General features: G+C 46.9%; 1 long non-coding RNA gene across 10 annotated transcripts in view; it reads left to right on the top strand.

The window, feature by feature from the left end:
- Positions 1-20,518, top strand: part of LOC114205935 (uncharacterized) — a 227,144-nt gene that overhangs the window by 96,112 nt on the left and 110,514 nt on the right. For 7 of the 10 annotated variants that reach the window (XR_015768890.1, XR_003608501.2, XR_015768886.1 and 4 more), the window contains 4 exons: positions 16,525-16,721; positions 17,370-17,496; positions 17,656-18,212; positions 18,357-19,838. This is a non-coding gene — a long non-coding RNA (uncharacterized LOC114205935). The remainder of the gene's footprint in view (positions 1-16,524; positions 16,722-17,369; positions 17,497-17,655; positions 18,213-18,356; positions 19,839-20,518) is intronic. The other 3 variants (XR_015768888.1, XR_015768891.1, XR_015768889.1) reach the window with 3 other exon arrangements.

Here is a 20,518-nt window from a genome sequence, read left to right as displayed (position 1 = left end):
CAGAGAGAGAAGCAGACTCGCTGCTGAGCGGAGAGCCCGATGCGGGGCTCGATCCCAGGACCCTGAGATCAGGACCCGAGCCAAAGGCAGACGCTTAACCGACTGAGCCACCCAGATGCCCCTCTGTATTGTTTTTTAAAAATATCTTTTTCCCTTCTACGGGGTGCCTGGGTGGCTCAGTCGGTTAAGCGTCTGCCTTTGGTTCCTGAGCATCGGGCTCCCTGCTCAATGGGGAGCCTGCTTCTCCCTCTGCCTGCCTCTCTGCCTACTTGGGCTTTCTCTGTCAAATAAATAAATAAAATCTTTAAAAAAAAATCTTTAAAAAAAATAAAAATATCGTTTTCCCTTCTAAAATGAAAGCCCTGATGGAAATTTGTCAAAATGTTAAGAATTATTAAATTTCAAATGTATTCCTATGGGTGCTTGCTGTATTATCTGTATAATTTTCTGTGTGTTTGAAATATTTCATAATTCAAAAAATATTTTAAAGACACACAAACTGCTATGTAATTGAAATCATGTGCATTATTTTGGAAAGTATATGCTTCCCCACATTTCATAGTAACTTAACCAGCATGTCTGCTAGGCCAGAGAGTAAGCCATTTCTAGGGTCTAGACCCACTCTATACAATGAGTCAAACAGCAAACGCCTCTCAGTCATCCCCAATACGAGAAACGGGGGGGGGGGGCGCATATCCTGAGTCCTACTCAGCTTTATTCTAGGTCTACCATAGTACTTGGCATAGATGACTGCTAAGTGGGCAAACTGCCACCATAACGCACTCAGATAGGAAATGCTGACTATACCTAAAGAACTGATTGGGGTTTTATAGAGATGAAGGTGTCAAAACCTCAGTGAGCTCTGCCTGCTCGATCACAAAGCTGTCTCTAAGATACTCACCTTCTGCCTATTGTTCTAAATTAAAATGCAAACCTACCTGCCCCAGGGTCACCTTGGTAGGCTCATTCAGTCTTGTGGAAGACATGTCTATTTTTAATTTTTTTTTCTATTTTTAATTTTAAAATTATTTATATTTAAGGTGTGCAACCTGATGACTTGATACCTAGTAAAATGATTACTACAGTCAGGCTAAGTAACATCACCTCCCATGGTTGCCATACTTCTCTTGTGATGAGAGCACCTGAAATCTACTCTCTTAGCAAATTTCCAGTATTCAGTACATTATCATTAACTGTAGTCATCATGCAGGACATTAGATTTCTAGATGTTCTCCTCCTACATCACTGCAACTTTGTCCCCTTTGACCAACATCTCCCCTTTCTACCACCTCCCCGCCCCTGGTAGCCACTGCCCTACTCTCTGCTTCTCTGTAATGGGTTTTTTTTTTTTAGATTCCACATATGAGTAAGATCATACAGATTTTTCTTTCTGTGTTTGGCTTATTTCACTTAGTGTATAATGCCCTCCACGTTCCTCTGTGTTTTTGCAAATGGCAGGATCTCCTTTTTTTTAAGGCTGAATAATATTCCATTGTGCATGTGTGTATGTGTATGTATGTCTGTGTGTGCATCTGTCTATGTGTGTGCAGGTGTGTATGTGTGTGTGCCATGATTTCTTTATCCATCATTCTTAGAAGAGACTTCTTCACCATGTGTGCAACCACAACTTCTCTTAAGTGTGACTGTTGATAATTACAATGAACTCATGCTCATCACAGTGCTGTATCCCTTTCTTAAAAATGAAAACAAACACTTTTATCAGTTTCAGGCAAATATTTAAAGTAGGGTGGTGTGAGTGCCCCTGGTGGGCTGAGCTGAGAAGTTGGGCTTAGTTGCAAATGGCAGCAAGAAAGAAGGACTGCTTCTATTTTGTTAATATGATTCTTTTCCTGACAAGGGCCAGGGGAAGCTGACTATCACAGACAGGAGTGACAAGATAGCTTTGCTGCCAGACGTGCATGTGCCCGCATGAGCACAGCAAGATGCTTGCCAACCTGTCCATGAACGCGTGGCCGTCTCATTTCTGGTCAAGCAGAATAGCCTGGAGTGGTCTCCCCGAGTGCTAAAAGCACCAGGAAAGCCCACCGTGCCTTTAATGAAAACCTTTGCTCTCCATTTCTGTGCAGAGGAAGGAGTTGAACAACCATTACCTTAGCAGCTGAGATCCAGGCGGCAGATTTCCAAGTGTTGACGGCTTCAGAAATGTGTTTGCTTGGCCTCCAAGTAATGACTGAGAATATAGTCAATTTAATGCTGAAAATCTGAAAATAGTGCCCAATTAGTTTAGTGTGGAAGAGTGTGATAATATTTTAATAATATGGGCTTTATGCAAAAATTTGCTTTCATCTGAGTAATTAGGGCTGGTGAAAGGTTTAATGTGTATTTATTGAGCACATAGTAATAACAGCGCGTGAGCTGAATAACAAGGCAACATGGATGCATTAGGAGCTTTCTCTTCAGTTCACTGAAGTTGAGTCCTGTTTTCATAATGTCTGTCATGCTGAACAGTAAGATTGGTTCTAAATTGAAATTAGAATGTCTAAGTGTTCAGCCCAAGCGTATTAGAAAAATTACATTGGTAGAACACTTACTTCCTCTTTCCTCTTGAAATGCTTTTGGGAAAATAGTTTCTTAAATTGGCCTTGCAGCGTCTTTGAAAATAGTCTCAACGCTGCAAAAGCTTTATTTAAGAATACCACGAATCTCTGCTTCGCCTTCATTCTAATCGGTGGAGAGTGAGATTTACTGCAGAAGATGAGAGGATCATTTAGGTTTTGATTTTAAAATACTTTGAGTAAAAGATTTCTTTCATGTCAGTTGACCTCCCATTTAGAAAATAACCCATCTCTGGGAGAAACGGTTTAGTGGGGTTTTGACTTGCTTGCCCCCCGGGGTACTTGTCTGCCTGGATGTCACGTGGCAGAGAGCAGGCAAACGGGAGGCGGGGACAGGGCAAGGGGCGGGGTCTGATAAGCTAAGGGGCGGGGCCTGACAGGACAAGGGGCGGGGTCTGGCCTCTCTGCGTGGGAGAATCAGCTCCCCGTGCGCCCAGCGCAGCCTGACTGAGTGGGCAGCCCGCCCGCCAGCCCGCGGACGCTTCGCATGGCTGCTTTCAATGGTAGAATCGATGTCAAATCCACGGAGAAGTCATAACGTGTGACCAGAATGAGAAATTGGGGTTAAAAATTCAGAGCCATGTCTTTAGTTCATTCTTTAACCTTAGCAGTTAACATTAATTTCTTTCCTAAGTAGGTGATTTGAATGCAGCTTATCAGAGGATTTTTTTTTTTTTTTAAGTCTCTCTGGTTCCTTTCATGCAGCTTTTTTCCCCCTTCCTTTTCTCGTCCTCTCTAAGTGCTTTACCAGGCACGACTCTGAGAAAATAGTCCTGTCTCTAAGGGTCTGCGTCGGCTGATTATCAGAACCCAAGCCAGCAAGGTAGCAGGAATTCCACGGCAGGCTGGAGGGGGACTCTGCTTGTCATGGAGGCAGAGCTACTATTTTCTGGTCTGACAGTGTAGCCTGCCCGTGACCTTCACCACGCTCTTCTTGGCTATTCTTACTCAGTGTCCAAACTGACAGCAAGGTGGCCTGAGCCGGCCTCTACTGGGTCTGCCCTCCGCCCTGGGCATGTGCTGCTGGGGAGGAGGGCAGGTGCCTCCGGGAGCCCGCTGGGCCTTTGGGTCTGGCTTCTGAACTGCCTCCGGGGTCAGCCCGTGCCTTCTCCCTGGGCCTGTCCCGTAGCTCAGGTATTTATTTAGAACACTGTTAGGGGTTCCCCTTACTTAAAACTGCCTCCCCACCATGGTGTCCATGCTTCTCATCCCCTGCCTTCTGGCCGCGGAGCTGCTGTCCTTGGCCCCTTCCTTGCTCTCCTCCAGCCTCCTAAACACGGACGTTCTCTTTGGTTCCATCTTAACAGACTCCCCTTGATACTCCACGTTTTCTCCCCCTGGGGTTGCAACCACCACTCGTTTGGTTTTTATTCCTATGCAATACCTTTGTCCCCACCTCTGGATCCTCACCCCACATTTCCCTTCCCCACTGGCTTTTCCCATCAAGACATGTTCTCAATCCTAAAACCGCACCCTACCCCCCATCCTGCCCTTTATGGCAGCCCTGGGCTCCTGCCTGGACCCTAGGAGGCCAGCTCCCCCGGGCGCCTCTCCACGTTCTCTCACATCTGCCCCTTCTTTCTGTTTCTTTACTTTACACCAGCACATCCTTAGTCCTTTGCTGGGATTTCACTTCCACCTCAGCCCTCTCCAGTCCATCCTGAGTCCTGCAGATGTCGTTCTGCCCCAAAGAGCACCCCTTTTCCCTGCTTCGCTCCTGAGCATGTTACAAATGAAGACAGTGAGTAAAGATGGAGGCCTCTCTATGGAGCTAAGTGGACGGAGAGCAGCAAGCGGGGCAGTGTCTAAGGTCACACACTTAGGGGATGACGGAGCCACCACCTGAGTCCCGCTCTGAGGAATTCCACAACTGGGTGCCTTCCGCCCACACTGCCCAGGCCCTTCTTTTTCTCTGAGCCCCAGCAGCATTTTCTACTTCGTCCACATGTCTTATTCTAGTTGTTGGGGTAGGTGGTACCATGTATTGCAAATGACCAATGCTCACTTTTTTCCCCTTGAACTTCTCAACTGGAATCCTCTGAGAAGGTGGTACAGTGGCTGGAGCATGGTTTTTGTGAGGTCAGGGTAGACTCTCTTCCCCACTACTGGTAAGTAGAATTCTGTCTGGTCGCAGAGAGGCTGCCGTGACAGGAAGACCTTCCATCGGTGAGAAGATCTAATCAACCAAGGTCAGGACAGGGACACTGGAGTACATCCTAGTGTTCAGTCTATACTTCTCTTCTTGGGCAGGACCCAGAAAAAGAAAAAGACATGAAGACCCAGGCCCTGCCCACTAAGATACATGTAGGGAGACCAGAACATCCCAATCGAAACCGTGGCGAACAAGGCAAGACGGCCTTATAATTAAATGCTTATTTGAAGGACTAGAAGTGAGGCTGGATTGAGAGGCGGAAGAGATTCAGGAGAGCTCGAGTGGGTTGGAAAGACTTGGTGGGGAAGGTAGGACCCAGTTCAGATCTGAAAGACGAGCAGGATTCTTAGGAGGACAGAGGGCACCTTAGGCCGGGCAACAAGTATCTCAGAACACTGCCCTCATGTCGCAGAGACAGAACGTCTCTGTAGCGTTGTTTGTGTTGGGCACTCTGACTTCATGCTAGGTACCCTCTATCACTGCCAAAAATGACTTGATATTTATTCAGACTTTAAAATAAATTGGCCTCTTACATCGGGTATAAGGCATCTCATTTGGACAGTGACTAGATTTGAAGTGTTGGTTCTTTCGCGAGTTTTGTTTTTAATTCAATGGCTAAATCAGTGACTTGAAATTAAATTGAAAACTGAAATGAATACGATTTTCTAAGTCAACGAAGTCTAAAAGTCTGGAACCACTGACCTCATAACACAGGGGAAAAGGGACAGTGAAGAAGAGCGACAATTGTCAGTAACCTTTTTCTTCTTTGATGTATTTGTTCATGCACTCAGGGAATATTGCTGGCCTTGGAGCCCAGAGTTTTTCTTTAATTTGAGCCACTGCAGACTTTTGAGGAATTAGGTGGAAAACAGTCTTGTGTTTTGGGGAGTGACTCTGGAGGCTGTCTGGCTGGCTGGCTCAGAGGAAGCTGGGGCACTGTCTCTGTGGAACCCACCTGTTTTGACTTGTCGATCAGGTGGGCTCTCAGGGTAGGGATCCTCCAGGATGAAGGAAGAGTAAAGGGGCTGAAGAGAATCAGGAACGAAAACATGCGTATCACTCTTAGGGACATTCAAAGTGAAGAAGTGTAAGGGAGAGGAAACATTCCAGGCCCTTCCAGCACAGGTGGCTCCAACAAGAAATGTTTACTGGGTGTGAGCCAGACGCTGTGCCAGATACGTCCTAGGTTACTGAATAATGATCTTTATTTCACCAATGTAAGGAGGGTTTTCAAGACCAAATGGAATCACAAAGAGGTCAAAGGTGCCTCTATTTTCCAGTTGCTTTAGGGAATCAGGAGTTGAGAAGGATGCGTGGGTGAATCTGGGGTGTCAGATGTGGAGGTGTGTATGGAGGGAGAGTAGTGGAAAGAAATCCCATGACTCGGATGGGGAGGACGTGACGCTTCTGGAGTGAACGAGACCAATGTGACTGCAAGGGCCAGACTCACTGGTTTTTGAAAATTCCATTTGTAGGCCTGATGCGGCTCATGCCGTTGACCTGTGTGGCATATGCGCCTCATTGCGAGATTCTACCTGGTCGGGTCCGTGTGGTTAGTACTTGTGGCTCAGATGGTAAGGTGGACAGGATTTAACGCCCAAACACTTCATGCCTGGAGGCGTGAGTTGGAAGCCTGACATCATCTCAGTGAGAACTCCATTAAGCCAACTGAGGGAGGAAGCAGGTCTGGTCAGAGACTGGCACCGGACGGCGGGCGGGTGACAGGACACGCAGGGTGGGGCACCCGGCCTGACCCGCGGGGCGTTTGTGTGAACACGAGCGTCTTAGATTCATGGCTTCATCTGCTCCACGGTGCACGTTAGTGATGATGTGAGCAAGGTAATAATCCTCATTGCAGTGTGAAATATGTCACAGACACAAAACTAACCTGTGAAGCCAGAGGAGCAGGCAGGCAGATCAGTGAGGTCAGTCGACAGCACGACCAGCCGCCCAGTTCCCACCTGGAGTAAGAAATCTGCAGAAAGGGGAAAATTACTCAAGTCTTCTCTCTATCCCATCAACTTGCTTGCGTGTCACATTTCAAATGCCTTCATTCTCCCCGTTGGAAATTAGAATTTTCTAGTAATACACTAAAAATCAGTAAGTTAAGTAAATATGGTAGTGGTGCGGCTACCCTGGGAGTTCAAAGAAATAATATAGAAGTCAGGCAGAAAACGCATGGTATCTTCCTGTGGTGTAACCCAGCACTTAATTTTTATGCTGATTTATATAGTTATTGTTCAATGTTATTTAACACCTGGAAACTTGACTATATTTTACTGTTAAGAGAGGGTAGACCAGGATGGGGTGGGGGTGGGAATGTTCACAGGTCTTTAGGAGAATTAACACTGCTTGCTGATATCAACCAGGAAGGTAACGAGAAAAGGAAAAACAAACAAACAAACAAACAGAAAAGGCCCAGGAATCCAGTGAGACCCTAAATAAAGTACAGTAGGTAACAGAGGATAAATATTTCTAGCAGGTAAAAGCCAAAAAGATAAATACCAGGTCCACTGCCCCTGGTTTTCTTATCTAACCCTTTAAGAATGCTCTCGCTGGTTTCCTGTTTATCCACACCTCCAGCTGAGGAAGGAGGTTGTTCTGTAGGAAGCTTCTGTTTGCAGTCGTTTCTCTACACCCCCTTCCAGAAGCCTCTGGCTGTTCCATTGATTTCGGGTGATGGATTTCCCCGCCATGGGGAAGAAGGCCTTTGAAACCGGGCCTGGGATAGGTGATTGCTTAGTTTCTGTTATTTGTTGAATACACTTAAATAAATCAATGAGACCCCAGTCACTTCTCAACATTTCCGCCTGCAACAACTGTGTGTATATATACATCTGTGTTCAACGAAGTTAGTCAAGAGAGAAAGGCTTGAGGACGTTTGCCTGCTACACAGAACACTCCAACCACCCCTCCCTGCATGGGGAAGAGAAACCCAGCCAGCAGGAGCTGGCTGAAGGGTGCAGGGCCTCAGGCCAGGTAGGCAGGGGCTGGGTGCGGGTGCCACAGGCGCTCAGGGGAGAATGGGGGGAGGGTAGACAGAGGGGAGCGCGCCCAGCTTCCTCCAGGTGCAGTCAGCCGTGGCGGTGTGGGCACAGCCTGGAGACAGGCGCCGCTGCCACCGCCCCCCGCCACACCGCCCCCACCCCTCGCACCCCCGCACCCCGCACCCTGGAGCGACCTCCAGGCTGGGCTGTCTCGTGGAACAGGAGCAGCGTGGAGCACGCCTCAAGCCTGGCAGGTGATGCAGGTGATGCAGGTGATGTGGAGCTAAGCATCCTATTGGTCCTGGGTCTGAAAAGAGGGCTGGGTGGGACTGAGTTCTCCCACACCTTGCCGGCAGTGGAGACTCAGTTTCCCCTCTGCAGGGATCTGCGGCAGTGTGGCCCCAGGAGGGGGGAGGACAGAACCCCCAAGCTCATGGTGAATGAGGCTGAGTCTGGGGCCTAGCCCCGCATCTTGCCACCCCCCCAAACCCCCAGATGCCTGGGCAGGTGCCCAGGTGCCCCGGCTGCGGTCTGGGCGCATCCTCTGTGTTATTCCCTGGTGGCTCTAATGAAGCTGGTAAAGAACCTCATGTGATACCAGTTTTTAAGGGCCCCATTGCCCCTTGGCCCAAGTATCCAACTTGCCCATTGACCATCCAAGGTGAGCAACGAAACGGCTCCCATCAGAGCTGCAGCCTCGGTTGACCTGGCTCGGCCGGGTTTGTGAACTCCACGGCAGAGACTTCCTCAGAGGAGCCCACTGGCCCGCCAGAGTCCGTGGCTTTGGGACGTGGCAGAATCTCACAGATGTGCTACTTTACCCACAAACCCAGCTTTCTCTGCGCCCCCACTCCGCCCCCTTTTGCTTTGGCTGTAAGGATGCAGACCTGGGGGCGTGGGGGTGGCAGGAGGAAGCCTGGGGGCAGACGGAGCTTTGCGTTAAGCCCAGACTGCCTGCACCCAGAGCCTTTGAAAGGCGCTTTGGGGAGCAGGGAGGTTGAGTTTCAGAGACCAGACAGCTTTCATTTCCTTGGTGGCCTTCATCAAGATACCTCATTCTTTGACATTTCCTGCCCAGAAACCTTTGAACCATCTATCTTTTTTTTTTTTTTTCCTGATTGTGTGTTGTGCTCCCCGAAGGCATGGCTTTTGAGTCTTTTCTATGCCTAGCGCTGTGTCAAACCACGGGAAGGGGGAATGGCTGGAGGGTGTCTCTGTCTTCCTGTGGGCCAGAAATCCGGTGAAACAGGGAGGGCTGTCTCAGGCCTAGTGTGACCTGGGGGACGTCAAGATTCCCTCCCTGCGCCGTCGTACTGGTCAGGGAGAACTTGACCTAGTTTTAGGGACCTCAGGACAAACATCCTAAGTGCCCTCCTCAGACAGACACTATTGCCTAAATGCTTCTTTTAGTCAGATATGCTCTGACTTTTAGATCTGAGAGTGTCTTTGTGAGTAAGCCGCTCACCACCATGACCACTCTCCACAGAACTTCCACTGACCTGTCAATTATGCCATATTTAGTATCTGGGTCAAGATGGAAAAAAACTGTTTTTCTGCTCAAAGGTTTCTTACGAGTCATTTGTGAAAACATACTTTCTGGTGTTCAGTGAAAATGTTAAACCAGTGCTGATGACCGGATCTGGGGGAAATCCCCACAGAGCTTATGATGTCCCCTGGCCTACGACTGCTTGTCATGGACACGTCTGCTCTGGTCTTGGATGGTGTTGTCTCTGGGTCTGTCCTGGTAGCCTGTCTTTATGTGTTCCCAACTTGGAGGTGGCACAGGGGCTGGGCCTTCTTCCCACCTGGTGTCTTTCCCCAGTCTGTGTGAACATGGTTTCACTGAGGTGGGGTTGGCCTGATGCTCTGCTTTCTCTACTAATGGTTTCCAGCCTTGGAATGTAGTGAAGGCAAGAGGCGGCTAGGTCCAGAATCCAGCCACAGGCCTCTGTTTTCGTGCTTTGGCCTGACGAGGGATGGCCTTTAGTGACAGGTTGCCTGGGCTTGGCAAGGTGCATTCGGAGGAACTCCTGTAAGGTGGTGCTGGACTCCTGGGGGCCTCCACCCACAGGTGGCCCTGAGAGTGACGTAAGAGCCGTCGACATCCCCGATCTCCATAAAGGAAGTACCTTTCTTCCCCCTGTCAGCCCCGATTGCCCGGTATGATGATGCATTACCATACTGGGGATCGTGAGTTTGGGCACCATGAGGTGCCATATTGAATGGAGGAAAGATCAAGTGAGTAAACCTTGATGAGGGGGGTGATGTGAGGGAATGGTTGGATGCTGCTGCCTTAGAAAGGGTTGTGGCTTTTGAGAGCTTTTTTAAAATTTATATAATGACTGTTATGCTTCCAAAAGTCCTCTTCTTTTGCCTTAAAATGTTTTTGTCTTCAGCTCAGCAGCCAGAGCTGGCCTGTCCCACTTCCGCAACATCTGTGTTCAAGGTGTAGACTCAGGAGGTAGACTATCTGGGTTGGAATCTAGGTTGGAATCTGGTGGCCAAGTATTAGTTGTGTGACATTAGTGCCTTTGTGCCTCAGTTTCCTCATTTGTCAACTGGGAGATAATAGCAATATCAACTTCATAGGGGTGTTGTGAGGGTTAACAGAGTTCATGTGAGTGCAGCACCTGGATGGAGCCTGGTAGGCTAAGCACTGTGGATGTGAGGGCTCTTTTTTTTTTTTTTTAAAGAAATTATTTATTTTTAGAGAGCGAGAGAGAGAGAGAGAGAGTAGTGAGCAGGGAGGGCAGAGGGAGAGGGGAAGGGAGAAAGAGGGGAAAGAGGGAAATATGGTTGACCTATTTCACTGAATGGAGGCCATTGGCTAATGTACATTCTGGCCTTCTTAGTTACTTCGTGGATTCGTATGGGAATAACTGGGTTAATTCGTGTGAGTTTCTAGGTCTTTAGACAGTCTGGAACAGCGCGGCTTGGGTGGGTTCTGGAAGAACCCTGGTATCATGCGCTGTTCACCGCTGAAGGGGAGCCCATTCCAGGAGGTGTTGGTCTGGGCATAGTCAGGTCTAGCTCCAAGTTGATATAAAATGCAGTTTTAGGAGGTCGTTGGTCAAAACAGCCCTAGGTCTTGTGAATGTGAAAAATGAGAAAGTATGGTGGTTATGTCAGTTTGATGACTCAGTACCAATATCTGAAAGTAGCAAAGGGAAATCTCTGGCAGACCCAGGTGGAGCTCAGGGCCGGGCAAAGGTTTGCTGTCTGTTTGGGACCAGGGTGAATGCTGGGCAGCAAGTCGGGCTGGGACACATCCAGCAGGATGGGCAGGAAAGCCTTGTGGGGCTGCACCTGTTCTCATCTGGAATGTCCCTCTATCGTTGGAAGTGCTCTCAGGTGCAAGGCCGGCTGATGTGTTCTGAAAGTCTCCCCCAAGAAGCCCTTTATGGCAATAATTACCAATCGATAGCTCTGGGAGTGGGCTTGAGAGCCTCCCGGGTGAGAGTCCCCGGAGGACAATGGAAACCCCTGGTTTGCACCAGGCACATCATGGATCAAAACTCAGAGTAGTTGTGTCACAGACTCAGTCTTACTAAGACAAAGCGGTTTGAGTTGTTTCTCTAGAAATGGAAACAGGCTTGCCCCGAGTCATTCATACCCTGGCTAGATCGCTTTCGTTAGCAATCATTCACATTTCCTAGAGAATCTCATACACGTAGGCTCCTCTCAGACACATCTTTCTCCCTATGGCCTGTGGAGTGACCAGAATTATGCCCTGGTGTCTCCTTGCTTACCGCGCCAGTTGGCAAACTCAGAAGGGTGCCAGGTGGAAATTTCACAATCTTAAAAAAGGTATTAATGAAGATACAGAAACAAAAGGCTCAGATCCTAGCCGCTGTTTATTGTGCAAGGCCTGGATGCATGTGCCCGCTAAGGGCGCACATCCCCTATCTGCGATCTTCATAAGGGGGCTGCTCTCTGCCTCATATAGATAAGGACAACCAAGCTCAGCGAGGACGTGTTCATCTTATGGTGGACTTCAGAGCAAAAGGAAATGCTGCTGACACATCACCAGTGGGTTGTGTTCTAGCCCTGGGAGGGGTGATGGTGTGTGCTGATTCTCCAGTGTCTTTTGTTTTTCTCGATCTCCTCTGTGGCTGGTGTTTTGAACCTGACTGGGTTGGGCGGGGGGGCGGGAGAAGAACAATGGACGAGCAGGGTGGTCCAGCAGAGGACCACATGAGGACTCAAGCTGTCCAGCACCTTGATCTTGGTGAGGCAGGGTGATAATTGAGCTACTGCTCTTTGCTACGGTTCCAGGCACTTCCCCAACTTTGGAAAGCTACCCATTTATTGCCTTATGGGAAGCATAGTGCAACAGAATAGGGAACTCAGGGTTGAATTTCAAAAAGAGCTCAGGGTGTGAACAATACATTTGGAAGAATACTAGCTCAGAGCCAGTGTTTGTCCCAAGCCTCTCTGAGATTAAATAAAGGTTCTAGGGATTGGCAAAGGGGCGAAGAGCTCCGAGGAAGGGCCCGCTATGAGTCCTCGGTTGGAGGGGGGGAAATGGAGGGTCCCTACAGAAATCCCAGAGATGCTGGAGAACCCTGGGAGGACGAAGTTCCATGAGCCCCTGAAGTTCCCTGGGGAGAGCCCAGGAAAATAGCCTTAACCCAGAGTCTCCCTGGCCCCCACAGGTGACATATTTTTTTTTCTTTAAATTTTTTTATTATTATGTTAATCACCATACATTACATCATTAGTTTTTGGTGTCGTGTTCCATGAGTCATTGTTTGCGCATAACACCCAGTGCTCCACGCAGAACGTGCCCTCTTTAATACCCATCACCAGGCTAACCCATCCCCCCCACCCCCCTCCCCTCTAGAACCCTCGGTTTGTTTCTCAGAGTCCATCGCACAGGTGACATATTTTTATTCGAAGTTTAGGTGCACAGGTGTGAATAGCCTGTGCACAGGCTCCCCCACCTCGTGCCCGCTCTCACCGCACGTGGATCCGGCAACACCGCAGAATTGCTGACTTTATGGCCAGAGAGGGGGGCCTGCTGTACCTGAAGAGGGCCCACAGCTGGGACAGGGAGGATGTAGTGGTCGTGAGCAGGCACCATGAGACCAGATGGACGGTTTGTGACTGCCAAACACGTATCCGCTGGTAGATGGCGGTGACTAAGGGCCAAATGCTGGTGCTGTTGCCTCCACCCTCACCTCACTGGTTGGCACGAGGCACTCTGGGGTTTCGATGTGACCCTGTAAAGGAAGAAATGAGACCCTGGAAGCCAATGCAGGCATCACGGAAATAAATGAATGTTTCTTTGCACTCAAATCTGTCAGCCAAGATTTGCAGTCACTGCTTGCATAGCTAGCTAGTGGTGAGTTTGCTGTCATGGTGGTGCTGGTAACTAGAGGCCTTGGTCGTGGTAAGGTTTTAGGCACACCTTTAGTGACAGTGCTGGAAGGTCGTAGGAGAAGGGTCATGGGAGTTTGAAAGCCTGGGGTTTCAGTTCTGACCTTGACCTTTACTCCAGCCATGGCCTCTGCCATTGATTCACCATTCTGGACCTCTACTTTTTTATTTAGAAATTAATATTGGGCTAAATTATCTCTAATGTCCCTCAGAGTTCTAATTTTGCAAGATCATATAGTTAAAATCAGATACTAAATTCATTTCAAATGGGTAAAGGAAAATACTACCTGAACCCCATTTCCCCCCCTTACTCATATGATCAACCAGCTCACGGTCTTTTCATTTATACCCTATTTCGTGCTTACATTTTGTTCAGTCCTGTAAGCAATCACTTACAGTGTGTGGACGAGGTGATTTTGTCCCGCTCTAGCCTCTGTCTTGTTGGTGACTTTTCTCTCAGGTGACTGCCTAGGAATTCCTGATATTTGCATTGGTCCTTGGTTCTCTGGCATCCTGAATTTGGTTTTAAAATAGGCACATGCTTTATCATGTGCTGACCTACTAATGTGAAGAAATCCCCAATGTCAATGAAGTTTAGAAAGGGAGCCCCAGGGGATCACGGTGTTCTTGACCGCAGTAACAGTCAGTAAGTATGCAGCCTTCCTCGTGTGGACATCTGTCCTTGGGTGTAAGTTTTGCCCTTTTCAAAGAACCACAGTACCAGCAAGACCAAAACAGAGTTTTTAGTACATATGTTTTATTCCCCAAACGAGTATCTATGTCAGAAGATGTATGAATTCTGATATTTCGTATTGTCACCACCATCCTAATTATTGAATACCTTATTTATTTAGTTCCAGTGAATGACTGAGTGAGGATGCAGAGAGAAATAGTTCTGCTTGCACATGAGGTACACCTTCCTGTGCCTGTGTCCTTAGGTGATAACCGAGAGTTTTAAGAGTTCAGTGATACAAAATGTGACTTTACAGAAATAACTGTGCTTTTTTCTGTGCCTCAGGACAGCCGTCTACCCCACCTCGATGCAAGGTGAGGTGCTTATCCTCCATGTCCTTTTGGCGCCCTGATTTACCTCTCATATAGCATTTCTCTCCCTTTCTGGTGATTTCTGTTAACTTGTCTACTTTCCACACTGGATGGTGAGCTCCTTTAAGACAGGAATGCGTCATTCCTTCTGGTAATACTCGTGTCTGACGAAGGGGGTGAAGGGCTGGCAGAATGGGTGGGTGGGAGGGAAGACGGGTGATGGGTGAGCAGCAGAGGTGGTGAGTAGAAACAGGAGCAGAAAATAAGTGCTTGTTGTTCGGCACAATGACGTCATATCAAGTAATACATGAAGTTAAACTGATGCAGGTGAGCTGTTTGACCAGTTGGGAACACTCGATAGAGCAAAAGTACTCCCAGTAGCTACAATCATTGATCTGCACACAAGTTTTAAAGAAGGTAAAGCTAATTCATCATGTAAGCAATTTGCTTGTCCATGAAGACATAAGGCTTATATGTCCAATTACCAGCTTGATCAATGAAATGATTTAGGAAGTCAGGCTTGGTTCATTTGCAATAGATGACCAATGATAAGAAGGATGTCTAATTTGAAGCTCTGCTATGCTTGTTTCAAAAATACCAAGCTCGTTATAGCAGCGGTTCTCAAACTCGGTCATACAATTGATCCTTCAACAACTCAGGGATTAAGGGTGCCAACCTCTCCTATGTTATATGTATTATATACTGTATTCTTGCAGTAAAGTAAGCTGGAGAAAAGTAAATGTTAAGAAAGCCATAAGGAAAAGAACATCCATTTACAGGAAAGACTAAAAAACATGGAGTACGAGTGGACACAACACAGTTCAAACCCATGTGGTCAAGGGCCAGCTGTACATTATAATCCCCGGGGAAGCTTGAAAAAATCCTGATTCTCAGGCTCTCTCGAAGACATCGACTCAGACTCCTGGGGGTGGTACCCAGGCATCAGTAGCTTGTCAAGCTCCCCAGGTGAATCCAGTGGGCCTGATGACCTCTTACCTGGGCTATGGACCACATGGGGACGCTAGACTATAAATTCCAAGAAAGAATTGGCCCAAATATAGCAAGAAATTGGGCTGGAGCATGGGACACTTGGGTGGCTCCGTCGGTTAAGCAGCAGTGTTTGGCTCAGGTCATGATCTCGGCGTCCTGGGATGAGTCCTGCATCAGGCTCCTTGCTCAGCGGGGAGCCTGCTTCTCCCTCTGCCTGCCTCTCCGCTGGCTTGTGCTCTCTCTCTCGCTCTCTCTCTCTCTCTGACAAATAAATAAATAAATAAAATCTTAAAAAAAAAAGGAAATTGGGCTGGAGCATAGAAATGGATGCACTCTAAAAGTATCTTAAATTAATAATTTTAAAAACTCATACTCCCTAAAAATAGTGACAATGCACTGCAAGTCAATTGCATTGTTTTGAATTCATTAATAACTAAAGTCATTGTTTTATACCTCGCTTAATTGGATGTCGTGCACTTAACTGAGCTCTCCATGCTTGGAAAGATAAAGATGTTTACAGCTCAGTGTAGACGAGGTATGCAGGGGATGGGCGCTGGTTTCCTGGCCCAGCTGCCACTCACTTTGTCTCAAATGCCACAGGTGCGGCAGGCCAAGCCTTTTAATACCACGTCCACCCTTGGGGATTAAATTCATTCCCAGAGAAAAGGGATTCATAAATCCTGGCCCTGCCTTCCAAACAGCAGTCTGATTTCACCAGGGTGATAAATTGCTCCTATCAAAACAGACATCAAGTCTCCGAGGGAAATAATGGGCTCCGACAGAACCGAGGGGGAACATCTTCAGCACTTACGAGCAGGGGGCTGGTGACAAAATCAAGGCTTGGGAAATCAGTGACTATTTTTATTTATTTTTGTTGAACCTCTCTCAACCTCTCTCAAATTGTAAGAAGTACCGAAGAACAGATGAAAAGGATAACGTGATTAACTTTAAATGAAACAAATCCATCATAAAAATGTCCCAGGGAGCACATTTGTTGGAGGGTGTGGGATTGGGCCCAGGGTTGGGCGGGCTGGCGGAAAGGTGTGTGGGGTTGTCCTTTATAGTCTCTCTGGCAGGATTCCTTGGGTGGGGAAGCCACTGTCAGGGTGAGGTGATTTACTGTGTGGAGAGGCACTGCTTGCTGAGAACCCTTTCCTGCCCGCCCTGCCCCATCTACCTACGGCTCTCACATTACTCCAGAGGAAGGTCCAGGGCCCTGGTGAACATGCTAATGTCTTCTAGCCAGAAAAACCCATTAAACCATGACTTGCTAGTAACAGTTTATGGTAAATCACTTTCCCCAAATAGCTGAACTGGCCTCTTACTTGGGCCCAGAAATAAAAGGGAGAATGGAAATTGATTACACAACCTCGCTTTTCCCGATTTTCTAACACAGGATCTTGCCAGACCTTAGGCTTCTCTGAACGAAGACAATAGCCTCTTCCCGGACTCAGTGTGAGTCAGGTTCCTGTGGCTGTTTCCTTGGCTGGAGATCCTTTGGCTGCATCCTCTGTGCCCCACAGGGCCCGCAACACTCTTGGAAGTCTCTCTGAATGCCCCCAGGAGAATTACCTGCTGCTTTTATAGCTCTTGGTATGTCCTTTAACACATGGGAGCAGAGAGTAGCCAACTGAGTGCCTTCACTCACGCATTCATTCAACAGTGATTGTTGAGCTCCTACAAGGCACCAGGCACTGTGCCCCATACCCAGGACAGAAGAAAAAAGAGTGGAGACAGATCTGTCCCTGGGGAGACCCAGATCCTTGTGCTTTGCGTGGCATTCCGGGGGTGCTGTGAGGCTGCAGGTGACCCCGGGTTCTGCGGGGAGGAGGCTGAGGGAGGATGCTGTCCTTGGCGGGGTCTCTCGCTTTCTTCATCAGTCTGGAGCACTGAAAGTTTCTTCCAATTCTGAGTTTCTGTGCGCTGGAGTAATCTAAAACAAATACTTTTTTAAATGTGATTTTTTTGGGTCTCTGAATTGCTAAAGTAAAATATCTTCCTTGTAGAAAGTTTGTACCATACCGAGAATCAGAAAGGAAATAAATTCATCATAATTTTACCACTTAGGAGTAATCACTGTTTAACATTCTACTTTGATAATTAGCCTATTATTACGCATATATTCCTTTTAAGATTTTTTTTTTTAATTTATTTGAGAGAGAGAGAGAGAAAGAGAACGGGCAGGGAGAGTGGCAGAGGGAGAGGCAGAAGCAGGGAGCCTGATGAAGAACTTGATCCCAGGACCCTGGGACCATGACCTGAGCTGAAGGTGGACGCTTCACCAGTGGAGCCACCCAGGCGCCCTGCATATATTCCTTTGATGAGGTCAAGAACAACTACTTTTTTGTTGGTCCACGAATTCCCATAGGTATGTATTTTTTCCGTCAGTGTATCTTCCCTTTCAACATGATTTTTATGGTTTACTCTTACTGCTACTACCATCTTATTATTTCTCTTATTATTATGTGGCATGGATCAAGTATTTACAACCTGCCAGCCATGATGCTGCATGTTTTCTATATTGCAGGCCTTTACTGCCCAGTGGCCCCGGTGAGATTCCCTAACCAGCCCATTCAGGCTGACAGTGCTTAGGCCGCGTGCCGAAGGCTGGCCTCGCGAGGGGGTCCCGGCTGAGGAGCCAGGTGTCCACAGGCCACACCCCCACCTGGCACTGTGCATCTTTTCCGCATCTGAGTTCTAAGTATCCAACCCATCCCCCGTCCTCGTCAGTTTCCAGTTTCCCACCATCTCGAACAACCGTTTGATTAAATCCTTGCAGCCACACCTTTGCACAGGATCTCTTCTTTTTGCTTCAGATAAATCCTAGCAGTAGAATTGCAAAGCCAAAGGTCACGTTAACTCTTGGCGTGTGCTGCCCATTGCCCCTCTCTCCAGAACTAGAGCTGGTACGTGAAGTGCCCCGAACCGGGCTAAGAGCAGACAAAGGGAGCAGTCGCAATGCTGAGGATGAAAAAATCAGACTCACCCAAAGCCAGACGGAGATGCTGAGGCTGGAGGGAGACCGCTCACCACAAACCGGCACCTCCAGCCCTGCCAATACCAGGGGCCCTTGATTTATAGCAGGTAAAGGGGACAATGGTATAGGGTATGGGTTTTACCAGCCACACCATCTAAAGTTACGGGTATCAATCCAATGCTGACTTTTCATTTGCCTTGAATTAAAAAAAAAAAAATCATGTGGGCCTTTATTGTCTTTCTCTGCTATAGCCAAGCCTGAAGCTCGTGCCAACGTTTCTCACGTAGAAATGTCAGAAGAAATCCCAGTGCCATCGAACAAGACCTTTATTCCTCCACCTGCACATTATGACTCTAATAAACACGTTATCAGCCCATGAAAATGATGGCAAACAGGTGACTGAAGGATTTGTTAAGTCAGCAGCAAAGATTAACAGTTCTTTTCAGAGAAAGCTGTGAGAGGTTCCCCCCTTTAAAACAATTGTGGCATGCGAATTTTCAGCACTTAAATCATTATCGGCAATTAGTCCTTGTCAAAAAGGTTGCAGCTGGCTTCAATTACAGGTAAGTTTTTTATAATTTGAACTTAGTAGTGCGTCTGATAAGTAGGACTTGGAGAAACACCCTTTGGGAGATTTACAATTTGAGAAAAACTTCAAGGCATTTTAAAATTCAAAAACTCATTATTTTCAGCAACGCTTTGTTCCTGACGTCTATTATTAAGCTTTTAGAAAAATTTCCATAAACTTCATCCTTCAGCTGTATTCTTCCCTAACAGAAAAATTACTGATGATTAAAAAATTGCTTTTTCAATTAGAAAGCACTACATGCACATTATATACCAAAAATTCTGAGCAGTACAGAGGATACAAAACAAAAATAACTGTCTTTGTAGACATACCCTCATCCTCAGTCCACCCAGCTCCAGAGCTGAGCAATTTTGGTTTTAATTCTTCCAGAAATTACCACCATAACTTCATCTAGAATTATTTTTATCGCTGTATCTTAATCAGTTAACCTTGGGCCGTGTGCATTAACTCTTCACCAAGGAAGATGTGGGCGGCATCTGGCTGGCTCCGTTGGTAGAGCACGTGACTCCTGATCCTGGGGTTGTGAGTTCAAGCCCCGCGTAGGGGAAGAAAGAGAGAGAGAAAGAAAGGAAGGAAGGAAGGAAGGGAGATTTAGTGCCTTTACATACCCTCCCGTCTTTCCTTCATATGTTGGCTTTTGCTGGTTATGTACTTTTTAAGTTTTTCTGTAGCTTCACAACTTTTAGTACTATGCTTACCTATTTCTTGATCCACCAACTTTAGATTTTCACCATTCTCACAGATGTGTAGCAGTATCTTGAGGCTGTTTTAATTTGCATCTCCCTGATGACATAGGAGGTAGAGCATCTTTTCATATGCGTCCTTGCCTTCTGCCTATCTTTTTTGGTAAAGTGTTCAGCTCTTTTGCTCATTTTTAAGTCAGTTCCTTACTTTCTTACTGTTGAGTTTTAAGTGATTTTTGGGTACATTTTGGGTAACAGTTGTTTCTCGGATATGTCTTTTGCAAATATTTTCCCCCAGTCTGTGGCTTGTCTTCTCGTTCTTCTGATATCGTCTTTCCCAGAGCAGAAGTTTGTAATTTTAAGGGTGACCAGCTTATTAATTATTTCTTTCATGGATCACGCCCTTGGAGTTGTGGAGCCATCAACTTGAGGCGTTATCTGTTGATTCCTCATTAATAAAGGTGAGAAAATTGGCATCTTTACAATCCCCAACTTTCTTTCCTCTTTTTCCAGCTATGCCATCGTATTTTCATATTATATTTATATGTTTATCATAACTAAAAGTGTTCTAGGCTCCTAAGGATCAATTCTAAAAACAAAGAGTTTAAAAAGCAGCATTTATATTCCATGATTATTTAATATTTTTCCTGCAAAACAAATTAAGGAAGGGTTTTGTGTTACTAAATTCGTGCTATTTGAAGGATAATCTTCCAAGAGTCAGGATTAAATGTATTTTTCTTTTCCTAAACCCCATCTATTGCTCAAAATTAGGTCATCTTAAATTTGCTCCATCTTTAGGCCATGCATGTTCTGTACAGCTACCTTCCCTTTCCTCTCACCCCCGTGATGTTTCTTTCTTTTTTTTTTTTTAAGATTTATTTATTTACTTGAGAGAGAGAGAGAGAGAGAGCAAGCAAGCAGGGGGAGGGTCACAGGGAAAGGGAGAGAATCTCAAGTAGACTCCTTGCTGAGCATGGAGCCTGACGCAGGGCTCGATCCCAGGACCCTGAGGTCATGACCTGAGCCAAAATCCGGGGTTAGCCACTTAATTGACTGAGCCACCCAGATGCCCCTGTCCCCCCTGATATTTCTTGTGTTCATTCTTTTTCTTTGTTCTTAATTTTTGTAACCACTGACTGAA

The sequence above is a fragment of the Eumetopias jubatus genome, unplaced genomic scaffold (assembly GCF_037043125.1).
Source record: "Eumetopias jubatus isolate StellerSeaLion01/CBP00866 unplaced genomic scaffold, mEumJub1_p1.0 scaffold_9, whole genome shotgun sequence".
Taxonomy (NCBI): Eukaryota; Metazoa; Chordata; class Mammalia; order Carnivora; family Otariidae; genus Eumetopias; species Eumetopias jubatus.
Note: the sequence above shows the minus strand (reverse complement) of the source record. Positions and strands in the feature narration are given on the sequence as shown.